Below are 16,209 nucleotides of genomic sequence, written 5' to 3'. Positions count from 1 at the left end.
GGAGGCAGTCAGGAAGGCCAATCGTACCTTGTCATGCATCCACAGATGCATCTCAAGCAGGTCCAAGGAGGTGATCCTCCCCCTCTATGTGGCACAGTTCTGGCCGCCGCACTTCAAGAGGGATGTGGACAACATGGAGAGGGTCCAGAGGAGGGCCACTCGTATGATCAGGGGACAGCAGGGCAAACCCTATGAGGAGAGGCTCTGGGACCTGAACCTGTTCAGCCTTCACAAGAGAAGGCTGAAAGGGGACCTGGTGGCCATTTACAGACTTACCAAGGGGGGCCCTACATCTATGAATTAGCTAGACAATGGGCTGAAATGACACTGATACACAAATAATAGCCCATTTTGCATTTTATTGAAGATACAAAAAACATTCAGAAAATAACTAGCCTGGACTATTTAATAATGTTCATAAATTCAAGGACTGATATTCTGAGGTGATGCTTTGTTATCTGTATACAATTTTTTTGAGGACAAATGTCAGACACCGAAGACTTAAAAAGTGAAGATTAATACCAGAATGATCATCTATTAACTCTACAATAAAGGTTTAACACCAAAAAAAATCCATGGGGCAGAACGACAAGATTAACAGATAACGCCTCTTCCTATGCCATAAGGGAAAAAAAATTGGCAGCTACATTTAACTGTTAGATCAATACTGAGAGTGAGACAATAGATCGGGAAATTCTATATAGGCCACCATAACAGAAAAAGATTATATAGCCCAAGAAATGGTAATGAATGACACAATCAGCTTTCAGGCACATACCTGAAATAGTAGGCATCAGTACAGAGTCCATGAATGCCATTTTCAAAAAACATCTGGACATGAGAAAGGTTTCAGCAGGAGGGGTGGCTCAGAATAAAAAAAAAGCTTGACATTTCCAGAAAAACTTTTGGTATCAAGAAACCTCTTGACCAAGCAGTAGAAATAATCTCCACCTTCCAAGAAACTGAAGACAACATCAATTAATATCATGGTGATAGTGAGACAGCGAAGTGGTGACTAAATGATTCTCTCTCAACAGACTAGTGGAGACCATCAATAGACCACTGACACAGCAGTTTACTAGTATAGACTTGCTAGAAGTCATCAAGAACAAGTGTCAGGAATGTTTACTCAAGGAGCATTTCTTCTTCCAGACAAGGCATCAATTTGCAAATTCCAGACTGCAGTGACCACAACAACAAAATGTGTGTCTGAAATGTTTCCTCATCCAACTCATTCATCAGATTTGGCTCCCTTAGACTTCTACCTGCTCCTCAAGTTGAAGGTAGACTTTGTGGGAAGAGTTGCAATACTGATGATAATACCACAAAGCAATTGCAGGAATTTATGGACTTTCAGGACAAGGACTTTTGCATGACACACATTGTGCTTCAGATGCATTAGATGAAACTGACTGACATCAAGGGAGTCCATACTAAAAACAAAAACAAAAAAAAAGGATAACTGAACACAAATTATACTTTTTTTCTATTTTTGTAAAGCCAGAAAAATTCTGAATATCCCTTCATATGAGCTGTGTTAGTCTTAAAAGTTCTGCCAATCTCTAGCAGAAATAAACTGGAAAAAGATCTGTTAGCCAGATTTGAACTCAGAATACTAGTCAAAATTCAGAAGAAAAATGCTTCAGAAAAGAACCTTCTCATCTATTAAACATTTCTGTTCTATCAGTAGCCCATGTTATATTCCAGAAGTGATATGTGACCTCTTGATTGAACTCCACAGTGACACCAAAACAGCCCCAACAGAGGAAAAGTCCTCCTCCTACTGCAACTTGTCAGTTGACCTTTTCTTCCCCGTCACAGTTCTGGGCACAGTGATCAATGTATTTGTAATCTCCACTCACAAACAACTGCAACTTTTACCTAGGAACAAGACACACATCTTGGAAAAGCTCCATATAGAAATGCAGCAACTTAGGAACACAACACACTGAATGTATTGTTTCATTCTAAGTCACATCTCTATTTGTGTGCAGATGAACCTATTCAAGGTAACTATTCAAAAGTCCCAGAATAGGCTAACTACCTGACAAATCCTCTCACTCCTTCATGACCATGACTCTTCTTGATGGGACCACTAACTAAGAACAACCAACCAAGTGTTCTGATCCAAATGCATTTTTTCCTTTACTGTAGTTCCCACTCAGTCAGCTTCACTTAATTATATGCACATAAAGGTAAAAATGAGTCTCCAGGACCATCTAAGTTTGCTACCTTCATAAATTAATGGGAAGGCTGTCAGATACTAGCTATGAAGGCAATAAATATATTTTTTAGAAGTAGTCTGGTGCAATAGTGCTTTTCCCCAACTTCTTCAGTTTCCTGCTAGACAAGTCCTCCCCTCTTGATATGCAAAAGGTTAACATTCTGTCCAGGACATTTATTCAAAGGAAGACTAACTCATATTAAACTGAAAGGGCTGTTTAAAGTAGGGAATCATTTGTTGGTAAAGGCTTCAAGTTTGATTTATTTGAGGAAAAGAAAGCAGCTGTCAGGTCAGTTTCCTATACATTGAAAGCAGAGAATAATCTTAAATATATACAATTTTAAATACATGTATTTAATGGTAGTATGCGTGTTACATGAACCCCTTTAAATAATCTTTAAGATATTGCTGCATGATAATAATCTGCACTCTAAAGAAAGTCTCTTGTGTTAGAACTTTGGCTCCCAATTTAAGACCTGAAAAATGAAGGGGAGAGCTAGAGGAAACAAACTTTGGGTCAATGTCCCTTTCCAGGAGATAGCGTGGAAGAGATCAGGACATTGTTAATAGCCAAAAATTAGTTTTACATTCTGACTAGAACTTTAAGCAAATAGACCACAAAAAATGAACATGTGCTTTAACACTTTTAGATTTGAAAGGTACTTTAGTTGTACACATGGTGTCAGTATACATTTTCTCAGACAATGCAAGTCACCCTTACACAACTGTCCCACTTCAGATTTAGCACTATTTGTACATTAAGAAAAAATGAATGGCATCAGTCACATTCTGTTGCTGTTCTCTCCCATCTTTTCTCAAAGAGGTCAAACAGGAGTATTATGGTTTTGGGGAATGGTGGATTGTTAACATGCACACTGTGTTTTTGCTAAAGACGAGGCTGAAAAAGCACATCAAGCACTTGCAAATCCGGCTCTTGCAAAGATAAAATTTACTCTTACAATAAAAAGTTCCAATGTTATTGAGGCAGGGCAGAGCAACACATCAGAGACTATCTGGTTAAAAAAGGAGAGAGGTAGGCAAGTTGATCTGAGGTCAGGCAGAACATGGGGCAGGGTGGTGCCTACAGATTAACTGGTTCAGAGACACACAGCATCTGGCAAAGTAACCTGTTGGCTATGGAAACAAGCCTTTCTGAACAAGTTTGTCTCTAAGGTTCCTGCCCTATCTTCTCTCTGCCTATGTGCAGAGAGGCACATAGGCAAGGGATATTATGAATGGACTTATAGAGCAATTTAGGGAAAGAAAAGTAAATACAAAGAATAGGGGAAGGGGGCACTGCCAAGAGAGAAAATGTGAGCTGAATATGTCAACAGGGATAAACCCAACATAGGTGATACAAAAGTAACGCAGGTATTGGGATAAGAATCCAGGGCCTCTATTGAGACCATACTTAATATGATCCAGTCTGTGGATGGATGATTTCTTGTTCTGTGGTTCCATATTAAAGCTGTTTTTCTAAAAGTCTGTTGTTAAAACAGCTACTCTGGAATGATGAAATGTTCAGGGAGGTTAAAAGTGTTCTTCCACAGACTTTTATGTCGGTCTTTCTGGAATCCAATTTCAAGAGGTGTTCATTCCTTCTTTCTTCACACAGGGCCAGTCCTGTCTTGTCAAATATAGCCAGCAGAGGGGTATGGTGCATACAAGTCTTGTAGAAGAGAGCGTAAAAAAAAGTAAACCTTGAATGACAATCTGTGTTGTTTGGTCCAGTGTTGGTATGATGTGTTGGGGAAGGGGCACAGCTGGCAACAGAGTCTGGAGCAAGGTCTGGTAACTTAATGAGATCGGAGTTAGGCAGTTTATTTCTGGAGAGACGTTATTTGAGATTGAGAGACTGCCTTGTAGGCCAAGACAGTCTTCTTTCACCAAGGCTACCTTGAGATGGTCAGCATTTTCCAGAAGGGGTTGGAGGTCATTAACAAAGTATTCAGAGTGTTCAAGCTGAGCAAGTAGCAGAAGGATTTTGTTATCCTTGTGACAAAGGTTGGTAGTGTAGCAGGTGAGAGTGGGGTGCAAGTCTGGTTCTGCTGATTTCAGTAGCTACAGTTTTGGGACCGTAGGACACTCCTTCAAATACCTATGGTATGTATCCTGCTTGGCAGGGTCAGAGCAGACAGGACTGTAACACAGAGGTTAACTATAGATGATGGATTCAGTGGCATACATAGGATGAAAGCATGGAGACAGCTGCAGTGGCAGATTAACAATACAACATGGTGGTAATGTAATCACTATGAAGTTTCATTTCCAATAAATGAATCTGCTAAGTGGAGTACTCAGGAGCAAGTTTGATGCAAGTTATTTAAGTTATTAAAGTCCTGGTTGAATCTCTATTGAGTAGTAGTCAGAACACTTCTAAGGCTACAGGCCAAACTGACCCAATTTGGGTCAGAAGAGGGAAGGTGAGTAGGTGCCAGAACTCAGCTGCCACTGGCACTTTTACTGGTAGTGGCATAGGGTAAGTGACTGCTACTGAAGCAGCCCAGTATGCCACCACCAGTAAAAATGGGCTGGATTAAACAGCTCCATAGCTGGATTCCATTTGCAAGCCTTAAGTCACAGACAACCCTTGCTCCAAAGATCCTTGTCCCTACGATGAAGGGGTTATCAGTGTTCTTTAGCCGTATCAATGACAGGGCAGCTGCCATAGAAGCAGACTTCAAGGTCCATCATAAATGTATTAGTATACTGGGAAGAAGAGGAGGGCTGGTGCATGTACATGTGCCTGGCAGTGCTGTATAGGTATAGTTTCCAAATCTGAAATAGTTGTGTGAGGACAAAGCAGGAGACTTCTGTTCTTGTAACATTACTCAGGAGTAGAGTGGTCCACTGATTTCATCTTGGAGCTTTTGGTGATCTTTTAGCTATGCTAGGCCCAGCCACTGATCGCCTTAAACAATAAAACTTAAGGCTTCAAACTTGACTTGACAGTCTACATGAAGCCAACACAGAGACCAGGACAGGTCTTCTGAAGCAAACAGGCTGTAATAGTTAAAAGTGAGCTTGTGCTCATTAGCCGATGAGCTGATGACTTCATGCTCAGGTAATATATTGCTTTAGTTCACATGGGAGGTAATGGATTGTGAAACAAAAGCCAAATAGTCAATTCCAGGATGGAACTGAATCTTGTCAGAGAAAGTGAAAACACACACTGGTGCTACTGTCAGGGCAGTGAGAAATCCAGCAGCACCCCCAAACTAAAGGCTGAGTCAACCAAAAGAAAGTTCTTCAACTAAAAACAAATGCATCAAAGTTATAAGTTCATCCAAAAACATGTTATTAAAGTTTCTCTCACCTGTTCAAGTTTGCCATCTAAATCAGGAAACAGAAGTAGCATGTTTATTCGCATACCACATATATCTTTTTTTCCTAAAAATGAGACTTTCAAAATAGAGGTGCACGTCTTAAGCATGGAAAACTGATTTTCTTTGCTAGAAAAAGAACATGGAGAAATAAATGAATGAAAAAACTGTGTTGTAATAGCTGCCTCTTCTGTAAAGGCCAACAAGCAAGCTGCCACCAATGCAGCAGTGGATGTGAAAGAATTAAAACACTAGTTTTTGCCTGAAGCAGGCAGTAAGCTGGCAAGACAGTGAGTGAGCTATGCAGTCACCTCTTTCAGCCATGACTTTGGAAAAATCTTTCTATATTCTGCCTTACAAAAACAAGCTGCATGGCTTATTTGGCGAGTACACGTTAAGTGAGAAAACATGGTATTATGAGACTAAGGGACCAACTGCATACAAAAGAGGAAAGCTTGTAAACAATAATATTATTGTTCAAACTGGCTAAAATCATTTTACATGAGCTATTAATCAAAAGCTTAATACATTCTTAGAAATCATGATCCAACCATAGACTAAGTTTACATTTCTAGTGATAGAGTATTTTAGACATGTATTCCTTACTCCCTTGAGACCTTTATCACTGAGCCCAAGTGCTGAGCTGAGGTCTGGAGTTGCACAGGAATATGAAAAAAATTACAGAGTCACCTACGATCAAAAATTTATTCTCAAAATTTGAAAATGGTACAAGGAGGAGCAGAGTTAAGGAACCCTTTTAAATAAGATGTCACATGGCTATCAGCATTAGATTAGGATTTCTGAAACAAGTCAGCAGATGATCTCATTCACATCTCATTTAGAAGTATGACCACCACAAGAAATTAAATGCATTAAGCAAATGTGGTATTTAAAACTGGAGGAAAAGTGACTTTTTCCATCTGAATTGCAGTCTACAACAGTAGACCTACTTGCAAACTCTAAGACCCATCAAAGCAATCAAAGAGACAAGCTCCTGCAACTGCAAACACAACAGCAATAACCAAACTGCAATCTATTTTTAGAAACTACTGAATGGCATTATATATAAAATAGGATTAAGAACCTCACTTTAAGCACCTACTAAAGCTACAAGTGAAACTGAACTAAGGTTTCCAGAACTGCAGACCACAGCGTGGACTGTCAGGTTGAAATTAAAAGAGCACAACTTTTTTATAAAAAAAAAAAAAGTCAGTCAAGAATTTGTTCAACTCTGTTGAGTAGCTCTCATTCAAATTGTTCAATGGCCTTTACAAAATGGTGTTATCCTCGTCTTTAAACAGAAAAATTAAGGTTCAGAGGCTTCAAGAAAATCAGCACTAAAAGAAACAACAAGGTTAAAGTCTACTGATTTCTCAAAACCTCTCTTTGCTGTCATTTTGTTACCATATTACATAGACAATTTTCTCACCTTGTATGATAAAAGCATTAGCCCTCACTAAAGAATTAACTCAGGTGACCAGAACCTGTTATCCTCACCTTGGGATGAATAATCATCCCATAAAGCCTCTAAGTCAACAGTGCCAAACTCACCTCATGCCCACGGGCCAGATCTGGACCATGGACAAGATCCAACCTGGAGTACGAAGCAGTGGCAGTTCTGGTTACAACCCAGTGCAGAGACAAAGTGGCCAGAGAGCAACTAGGGCTGTATCAGCCCCTTCTCACCCTCCTGCTGCTGATCGCTGTTTCCAACAGGGGGCCCTGGATCTGCGGCAGGCCACTCACTGCTGGCTGTGCCACCTAAATTTCAAGGGCCCACCAGTAACCTAACAGGCTAGACAGTGGCTCACAGAGCTGAATCTGGCCCATGGCTGTGTTTTACATTCCTGCTCCAATTTATAGTGTTTTCTCTGAAGCTGCACTCAGCCATGTCTTTTATCCTGGACTCCAGTCAGTTTTTGTTGTCTGAAGTTGGGAATCATTCTTATCTGGGTCAGTAAGAAGCTGTTAGGATTCTTCAGTCTTTGCAAGACAAACATATGGAGAAGACATTGCTTGGAAACCTAATCTTTGGCCTTCACCATGAACAGACTGGTAACTTCTTGTTCAGGTGGGTGGAAGCGATATTTACTTACTTCTGCTCTCTCTCAGTTGAAGACAATGATTACTTTGTATCTGTATTATTGCAGCCTCAAGTAACCTAACTTTAGAACCACTGCCCAACTGTTCTAAGCACATGCAGTTATCTGGATCATGTGGGAGGGTAGGGGGCTGGAACAGAATGTAGAAGTGTCTTCTCAATAGCAAATTGTCCTTGAACGGCCTCTTGACTAGTGCAGCTTGAAGATTACCTGATACCAAGATGTGATGTAAAGAGCCCCCAAGATGTGTTTTTCAACATATTGCAGAAATTAATGCAATTGTAGATGAGACACCACTATCCACTGTGCAAGCGGCTTGTGCCACTCACCTGCTAGCTTGTGCATATCCTTTCTGGTGGACCCATGACATTTCGGATTTTGCCCTGGGGAGAACTTTTATAAATTGCTAAATATATCCCATTTTCAGAATTTACCAAATAAGCTTAGCATCATGATTTACTATGCCCACAAGAGAAATATCAGTAATTATGAATCTTATAACATGGAACAGAAATAGAGTAATGACCTTGACCAATACCATTTCCATCCCAATCAGTATAGGATTCTTGGAACAGTGCATTTCGAAACGTTCATCTCCCTCTTTTGTTCCTGGCATGACACAAATCATGATGCACTCGCATATTAATAAGAATATTAGTATTAATAAATCTCAAAAATCTGTGACAAATCTTACCAATCCCCCTTTAGGTGCTCAGACTGCTCTGAAGAAATCCAATAACTGAATCTCTAATTTACCTAAACTTGTCACATCTGAAAACAGTCCAGACACTGGACCTGAGGTCCCTGGATACACCTAAGTACAGGGTGCTTCAGAGGGGTTTGCACCCATCCTGAGAACTGGAACCCAAAGACTACTGCTTACCACCTTAGAGTAGCATTTGTGTGTTAGGCCAAGGGTGGACAAAATACAGCCTGCAGGCCAGGTGCAGCCCATGAAACTATTCTACCTCGCCCACAGGGCCCCTATAAAAAAAAATTTAGAAAATTAATATTTCTCTGCCCTTGGTTCCTGTCAAAAATGACAGGAAACAGGGGCAGTAGGACCCAGGGGAGGTCTGGCAGGCTCCCACAACAGCAGGGCCCTGGGACGATATAGCTGCCACACACCAGAAACTCAGGTAAGGGGGAAGGGCAGGGAAGGAGCCTGGGGAAAAGTGGCTAGGGGAAAAGCTGGGGGTGGGGAGGAGGAGGAAGAAGCACCAGTCACAGGGCAGGGGAAGGGCCGCTTTTCCCCAGGCTCCTTCCCGGCATGGAAGAAAGTGGCCTCTTCCCCAAACCCATGGCCAGAGCTCCCTGCTGCAGCTGCTCGCAGCCCAGGTGGGGCTGTCCGGAGCAAGCACAGGCAGCCCCAGGTGGGCTGCAAGCAGCTGCAGCGCAGGGTGCCAGGCACAGGGTGGGGCCACTCCCCCCACCCAGCACCACTTTGAAACCCAGTTCCACTACCAGCCTGGGCCCTGCGCCGGCTCCCCTTACTAGTTTTAAGCAAAATGGAAATAAAAGGACAGAGGACGTAAGGCTGACCATGCAAAATGGGAATCTGCAGCATGAAAAGGATACACAAAGTAAGTGCATGATTTCACACAGAATTCACAAGTTGTAGAAATAGATTTTCTAAGTCATCAATCCTGTACAAGATAAAAACATCTCCACCACAATTATTTTAGTACTCGGGGCAGTTTTCCTTAAAAGCATTATTTCTCCTTTTTGGTACCTGCCTGCTACAAATTATTCCTCCTCAGTTTAACTACAAGACATCAATGCTCACATTCTTTTACTATAAAATGTACTTACGTACATATAGTAATGTGTAGAATTGGTTAACAATGAAGTATTCCCACATATCTATAGTAACAACTTCATTGTTAACCAATTCTACACATCACATATACTTCTACACACACACACACACACACACACACACACACGGGATGCATGGACAAGGTCAATTTTTTCCCCATTTAATCTAGGGCAATGGTGCTCAACTGTTTGGTTCTGAGGGCTGAATGAGTGGTGCAGGGCCAGCCCCTATGTACCTGGATGGCTCCTGTATCACCTGGGTCACTGCTTCCCATCACCCTTGTGTGCTTATCCTAGCATGCAGTGCCAAGCTACCCAGCCAGCAGGACTCCCCAGGGGACCAGCAGCCAGAGAAAGGCAATGAATGCTGCCACCACACCCCCACCATGAACTCCAGAACCATGGAGAGCCCTGTGGGCCAAATGGCAACTTTGTGAGCCAGATCTGGCTTGTGGACTGGGGACTGAATACTCCTGATCTAGGAAAATAGCTCTCCCCCCAACTACTCAATGATATATAAATCTTTTTTAACTCATGGCACAGACCATCTTAAAACAGCTCCTAAGAATAAGTAACATTTCTTAAGCACTCCTGATATAGTAACTAAGTAATCACAAATCATTCTGTACTATTTTGTATTGCGCTCTAACCATGGGAGGGAAGATCTCGTTTGGTTTGTAGTCTGCCTAGAAAGCACTAGAAAATAAAGTATACACAACCTTAAAGCAATTCCCCCCAATGCCACCACATTCTATTAATAATATTCAATAAAGATGAATCCCCAGAATTATATACATGTAATTTATGAACTAAAGACTTCCAACTAAAACAAGCCTGAAGTCAGGAAAAATAATAGTTAACCCAACAAGTAAGCTCTTCATCCCATGAAAATATTCACTGCATCATACTACTGGACATCCGTTCAGAAACTAATTTATATTTAAGGAAACAATCAAGTAACTAATGATTTAAGCTCCTGAAGAAAAAACAAACAAAAAAATCATCCTCAGTAGTTGCTGGCAAAATATAAGCACCACATCTTGAAAAATTTAAAGCTATTCTTTATATTCTTATAGTACATACAGTATTAGCATAGCGTTTGAGTTTCTAATATAACAAAGCAATTTGATCAGTTATGCACTTCATATTTCAGCAGTGATTTGGCTCGAGAAATGACGCGTTGATGTTTACAGTACAGTAAAAACTGACTACCATGTTGCTTTACACTAACTCGTAAGTATTTTGCGCCTTGATGCATATTATATTGTTGAACTAAAAAACATGTAAAGAGGATGTTTAAAGCTATTTATATTTTAAAAATTAACTTTCAAAAGTTATGAAAATAATGAAGCATTATCCTATGAAAAATGGTATAAAATATTTAGTTGATTCGCCTAGAGCTAAATTCCAAGCCCACTCCAAGAAAAATATCAAACAATAGAGATTGATGAACAGCAAAAAAACTACTCTAAAATAAACAAATAAAATTCAAGGTTAAGAAGGCCAGGTGATAAATAAGATGCCAAGCATGACAGAAGCAAGGATTTTTGTGGGTGATCAGGGATCCTGGTTTTCTCTGTTTAAAAGTCTCAAATTCTCTGATTAAAACCCCCCCAAATTTGCAATTAAAATAAAACACCACTATACATACGTATACATATATGCATCAGTTGAACACAATCTTTTATTGATATTTTTATGATTTTAAATAAATCTGAAAGCCTACCGGTGCCTTGATCACTATAATAAAATAAATTCTAAATGCCTATAAATGCTGGCAGGTGATTTGGGTTTTTTTTTCCACAGGAAAAAAAGTCAGAGCTTCCCCTGCCCACTTCACTTACCAAAACACAAGTCCAAGCCCCTCACTACTCAGCCACAGCCCCATGATGAACTCTGCCAGCCTGGAAGGGGAAAGCCACCATTTCCCCAATCCCTGGTGATAATCTATTATCAGACCAACTGCATAGCTGGGATAGATTTAGACAAGCTTTCAACTATAAAGCATTCTTCAGGTCAAAATAATATTCTATAGCTTTGGGGAGGATGACAAACAGCACATTTTCTTTCTAATAGAGAAAAAGATGTATTTTGTATCAGTAATAAATTTTACATGAAAGAACTGGTTACAAAACATTCATGATCACCTGTGGACTTTGAATAGAACAACTGAACCTTTGAACACCAGGTGATGTGCAAAAGTATATTGATAAGCATCTAAAAAAAAAAAAAAAAAGCAAGCCCATAAACATAGCAAAAGCCAATATTTTTTCCTGACATGTAGGACAACAATAATTCTAAACATCCACTGTATGTTTCATACTTTCTTATAAAACTAGAAGAAATAATTATTATAGAATATGTGAACTGGTTTACTACCATGGTATCCATGTAATCCTAACACTTGTTTAAAACCAACACCACAACCACCATGACAGAAAAAACACCACACACACCCTTGCATCCTTACTATCATGGCAAGGATGCTCATATTTTTATGATTTGGCACAAGGCATTAAAAAGGTATACAAACTTAAATAAACAGTGGCAAATACTTTGTTTTTATACATGTTACATCCGGTAGGATTTCGCAGTTTCATCCCCTTCCTGAAAAATACAACTGCACTACCAATATTTGGTAAGTGAAAGCTTACCTGCAATAACTTATGCTTCTTTTATTTGAGGGCTAAGCTACTACAGGTAAACTTCCACTGACTGAAGGCAAGAGCACATGAAGTATAATAAAAGCTTTTAATACTGCAGTAAACAGTTCATCTTACCATCCCTTGTGGCTATTGATGCTGGAGATGTTTCTCTGTAAGGATGCCTTTTAAAAGAAGTTTGAAAAATAGATACTCCAACAAGATTTATGTAGTGACCAGAAGCATCAGAGAAGGGCAAAGTATAGACAAAAAGAAAGCCTAAAAGCAGAAAGTAAGACTTCTCCTGGGGACATAGCCTTTCATTCTGCAATGCTGAAGGTACAAACCAATGGTCCCACTTCAAATACTTGCAAGTATCCAACACCCAAGCTAACACCTCCCCGCCACTTTCCAAATGGAGTTCATTCCCATTCAAGCTGTAATTGTCCCACACCTGTTTTGATTAAGTCAAAGCAGGGGATAAATCTTTTTTTAGCAAAAGTGTTTCCACTCCCCTTGGAGAAGACAGCATGCATTTGGGAGTGCTTTAAACTTACTGATAACAACATTGCCCACTGTATACAAGATAGCACTGTGTTGAGAGTGAAGAGAAGGTATAACTGAACAGATATTTCCTTGCAGCTAAATAAAATGTTAGGGCTGCAACAGCAGTGTTGAACTTCCAGCCCATAGGCCAAATTCCACCCATCGGACACCCCAGTTTCCAGATTTCTGGACCCATGGGGAGCCCTGAGAGTTGGATGACACAGCCCACATGCAGAACCGCCCCCATGAGCCAGTAAAAAGGGTTGCACCTGTAGACCAACCACACACTACATCAGGCCAATGGACCAATGTAGTTCATGGACTGGCTCTGCACTGCTCATTTGACTTGCAGGGCTGAAAGGTTGGGCACTGCTGGACTAGAACATAACATGATTATTCCTCTCTATTCAGCACTTTTGAAGCCACCTCTGGAGTACTGTGTTCAGTTTTAGGCCCCCACTACAGAAAGGACGTGGACAAATTGGAGAGTCCAGCAAAGGGCAACAAACATGGGGAGGGGGCTGGGGTTCATGACATAAGGAGAGACTGAGGGAACTGATCTTATTTAGTCTAGAGGAGACTGAGAAGGGACTGAATAGCAACCTTCAACTATCTGAAGGGGGGCTCAAAAGAGGATGGAGCTGGACTGTTCTCAGTGGTGGCAGATGAGCGAACAAGGAGCAACAGTTTCAAGTTCCAGCAAGGGAAGTTTAGGTTAGATATCACGAAGACTGTTCTCACTAGGAGCATAGTAAAACACTGGAACAGGTTACCCAGAGAGGTGGTGGAAGCTCCATCCTTGGAGGTTTTCAAAATCCAGCTAGACAAAGACTTGGCTGGGATGATCTACTTGGGGATGGTTCTGCTTTAAGCAAAGGTTTGGACTAGATGACCTCCTGAGGTCCCTTCCAACCCTAACTTTCTATGTCTTCATACATTTCCCCCTCCTGGAGAGGTGTTTAGTGGTGTGCCCCATTTAGGACACAGAGAGAAGAGACTTAACTTAATCATTTTCTTCAAGTCAACTCCAAGTAATCCTTGGAGACAAACTCCAAGGTATTTACAACTATGAAGAGAAAATGAGTGGCAGCTAAAAGTTATGGGACCTTTCTGTGAAATCTCTGGTCTTACCTTTGAATTCCACTGAAGGTGGGACTAACTACCACACCTCTTCAAGATACTAAGGTAAACAGAATTTGGAGAGCATACACGTTTAGTGCACAAGCAGAGCAAAAGCAATACCCTCCACACCCGAAATAATTAGACTCTAAGGAAATTCCAAAGCCAGAACTTAGATCTTCCTCGGTCTTTCATATGGAAGTACCAATTTGACCTGGAGTTTTCAGTTCATATGTTCAAAGCTTTCACTAATTTACTTAGAACACAGCATTTTACTCACACTATTAAAACGTGAAGACACTCTGTTATTTTCATTTACAAGGTACCTTTACAGTTAAAAACTCCTTTCCCAAACCACCTGTAGTTGAAAAAACCCCATCTTTTTCCATGTGTTTAAAGAACCTCTGGATCTCAAAAGCATCATACTTCTATTTGCAAGATGGTCGGTTACATATTAGTCTAAAAAAAATGTTGACCATTAAGTGAACAATGGCCATTTTAAAAATCAAATTTTATATCCATTATACCAAATGAAAGGAAAAGCAACATCTTATTTGTGGCCTATAAAAACCTTCATGCCTACACTAATGTAATCCTCGTTTTTCTCCTGTATTTTATCTCTTTCTTAAATCTGATTGATGGATGTCACTATAAGCCTCACACAGTATTAAGAATGTACATACACAACTTCTTTTAAAAAGAAAAAATATCCAAGTTAAACTGTTTTCTAAATAACCCACTTTAAATTAGACAGACCTAACAGCCAACTACCATATATACTTCTGGTTGCATCTACTTTGCAAAGATCTATACGGAATAGGAAGGGGAAAGAGCACCTCTGAAGACTTTGGTTCTCTATCTTTTTTGCAAATATGTTAAAAATGAATGCTTTGCAACTTCTTGATTTTAGGATTTTTTTATTCAGTGGGTTTCTTGACATTTGAATTCTGTCTTAGATACAAGATTCCTCTTCAGCAGATTTGCCCATTTCACACATCGAGAGCCAAAGACTGACCATGCAAGGTCTAGAAACACACGCTGTCTTACTTCCTTCATTTTATCTTAAGGTGTCACACTGCCCTGCTATCTATCAAATGTGAGACTGGCAAAAGCAGGCATGAAACCACCTTTGTTTGCCAGTCTCACATTTGTCTTACTCTTCTCTCACACACATGCTTTTAACGTGTCCCAAGTCAGAGCTCTAGGTAATGGCAGTTCTAATACCACAAACTGGTCTGAAGCACTCTCGTTCATTTCCAGATTACAGACTGCTATAAACAAGACGATGTATTTTTATTTTCACCTACAGCACCCTAAAAAGAGATGGGGATAGACAGCTAACATTTGTAAAGCCTCATTTTTGTTTTTGCCTCACATTAAAATTGTCATGACCCCATCACAGGAACACTCTTAATGTTATTACAGTGTAATTCCACTCAGAAGAATAAACTATTTTTACCTACTACTGCTTCTGGTACAGTCTTTTCTTCACACAGACCTCATTACTGGCTGTTAATTCACCCACCTACCTACCATGGACTGCTATCACAATTTTAGATGTTAGCACATCTCCCAAATAATCTGAAATACAAGCATAAATGCAGCTGAATGAAAACCAATTTCATTCACTGACCACAAGAACGCCATATTTTTCTAACAGGCATGCTGAATGGGCCAACCTGGTACTGTGGTGCAAAAGGGACCCTGAAAAACAGTTACATTGGACATCTTATGTGTTGCCCATTTTGCTTGCCACCTGTTTAAACAGCATGCTCCTCTCACCTCCGGCATGTGTGATGCTTAAATGATCAACATCTGTTTGCTCATGGTAACATCAGGCAGTAGCACCACCAGATTTTGGGGAAGAAGAAGAGTGATCAGGGAAAAAGGCACCGTGCTTTAAGGAGGGAGGAAGAGAGAAGAAAGGAAACTGCCTGCCTGTTGGATCAGAAATGAGCAGCTCCTTGGGATCAGATGAACCACTTGAAGCCACAAGCAGCGTTTACTCCCCGAGCACCTCCAAATGCCTGGGCTGCACCAGAGGAAGCCTGTGGAAAGGGTGCAGTGCACCAGATGCATCCTGCCACACACAGGGTGGAGGGGCTGAACCCTGTCCTCCCAGACTTGCCATACTCTGTCCCCATGGAGGAACAGTATGCGACTCTTGTTGGGATCCCAAAGGAGAGGACCTGGTGGGCGGCCTGTCAGCAGCTGGTTGGGGGGGAGGGGAGGGACAGTTGGGTCAGATGGCACCACCCGCTGCTTTAGTCATTCCCGTCCAGGCTCCTGCCATGACTTTAATGGGTACCCCCCCATTATAAACGTATTACTGAAACCTTCATGCAGCCCCCGCCCCCAGCGCAAACTCCAAGCTTTTTTGCTTTAAAAAGAGCTCTAACTAACAGAGAAAAGCCCTGGGCTCCCCCCGCAAGCCG

Source organism: Crocodylus porosus, unplaced genomic scaffold, assembly GCF_001723895.1.
Source record: "Crocodylus porosus isolate Cpor-Errol unplaced genomic scaffold, CroPor_comp1, whole genome shotgun sequence".
Classification (NCBI taxonomy): Eukaryota; Metazoa; Chordata; order Crocodylia; family Crocodylidae; genus Crocodylus; species Crocodylus porosus.
The sequence above is the reverse complement of the archived record's forward strand: the minus strand, read 5'-3'. Positions refer to the sequence as shown.